Source organism: Lathyrus oleraceus, chromosome 3 (assembly GCF_024323335.1).
Source record: "Lathyrus oleraceus cultivar Zhongwan6 chromosome 3, CAAS_Psat_ZW6_1.0, whole genome shotgun sequence".
In the NCBI taxonomy this organism is placed as follows: domain Eukaryota; kingdom Viridiplantae; phylum Streptophyta; class Magnoliopsida; order Fabales; family Fabaceae; genus Lathyrus; species Lathyrus oleraceus.
In genome coordinates, this window is record NC_066581.1 from 303659547 (window position 1) to 303661135 (window position 1589).

Below are 1589 nucleotides of genomic sequence, written 5' to 3' on the forward strand. Positions count from 1 at the left end.
TTATTCTCGGAAATAGAATTGCATTCCAAGGGCTTCCGATCGTCGAGTCTACGTTTGTTGGTAAGGATGTCTTTGAGAAACTTTGCATAAGAAGGTATTTGGGTGATGGCTTCTGTGAAAGGGATTTCTACGTGAAGTTTTTCTATAACCTTAATAAATTTCTGATACTGGTTATTGATCTGGGTTTGTTTGAGTCTTTGCGGATATGGTATCGGTGGTTTATATGGAGGGGGTGGTACATAGGTTTTGTCTTTAGGTTCTTCTCCTTTTTCTTGACCTTCCCGTTTTTCAGATTCCTCTGGTTCCTTCACTTCATCTGTGGGTTTGGTATATTGCTTAGAAGTTTTGGGTTCACTCAATCTTGGGTTTGGTGGCTCATCATAAGCGTTCCCACTTTGTAGGGTAATGGCATTGGCTTGCCCTCTCGGATTCTGTTGAGGTTGTCCAGGGAACTGTCCTCCAGGTATGGTCTGGGGGGCTTGGTTTAAAGCTACCTGAGAGATCTAGCTTTCAAGCATCTTGGTGTGAGTAACTATTTGGTCAACCTTGGTTCCTAACTGGGTAATCAGTTCGTTAACGTGAATGTTTTGGTTCATGAACTCTTTGTTTTGTTGGGTTTGAGCAGTGATAAAATTTTCCATAATTTTCTCAAGGCGCGACTTTGGTGGCACAGGTTGCATAGGTTGATTTGTTCTTGGGGCTTGGTAACCTGGTTGTCTCGGAGGTGCATTATTTTGGATAGGGTTATTGTTCTTATAGGAGAAGTTCGAGTGATTCCTCCATCCAGGGTTATAGGTGTTTGAATATGGGTTCTGTTGGGTGTAGTTCACTTGCTCATAGTGGGTTTCGTTTAAGAGACTGCATTCTGCAGATTGGTGTCCTTTGGTTTCACATATCTCACAATCCGACGAAACTGCAGCTGCAGCGTTCAAGTTTATGCACATATGCTCGACCTTGAGGGCCAACGCGTCCATTTTAGCTTGCATCATGTCTATAGAGCTTAACTCATGTACTCCTCCCTGGGCTTCCTTCTTCTCAACTGTTGCTCATTCGACTCCCCATGATTGATGGTTTTGAGTCATATCTTCGATGAGGGCACTAGCTTCAGGGTAAGGTTTGTTCATCAGTGCACCGTCTGCGGCAGCGTCGATGGTCATCTTAGTGTTATAGTGAAGTCCATTATAGAAGGTCTGAATGATTAACCAATTTTCTAAGCCATGATGTGGGCATGCTCTTAACAACTCTTTATATCTCTCCCAAGCTTCGAACATCGATTCTCCTTGGTTCTGGGTAAATCTAGTTATGTGGTTTCGAAGAACTACGGTCTTACTTGGGGGAAAGTATCTAGCAAGGAATACTTTTCTAAGGTTGTCCCAAGTTATTATGGAATTGGGTGGAAGGGAATCTAACCATGATAGGGCTTTATCTCTGAGGGAAAAAGGGAATAATCTTAAACGGATTGCCTCAGGAGAAGCTCCATTGGTTTTAAAAGTGTCTGCTAATTGGAGAAAGATTTTTAAATGTTGGTTTGGATTTTCAGTAGCGAGACCTGCGAATTGTCTCTGTTGCACTAGTTGCAACAATGAGGG

The 1589-nt window shown here is 42.7% G+C and overlaps 1 non-coding gene across 1 annotated transcript; it reads left to right on the forward strand.

Moving 5' to 3' along the window:
- The first annotated feature begins 1212 nt into the window (after nt 1–1212).
- On the forward strand, nt 1213–1319 carry LOC127133082 (small nucleolar RNA R71). The gene has a single exon (XR_007807077.1). It is a non-coding gene; the product is annotated as a small nucleolar RNA R71 (small nucleolar RNA).
- The last annotated feature ends 270 nt before the right edge of the window (nt 1320–1589 follow it).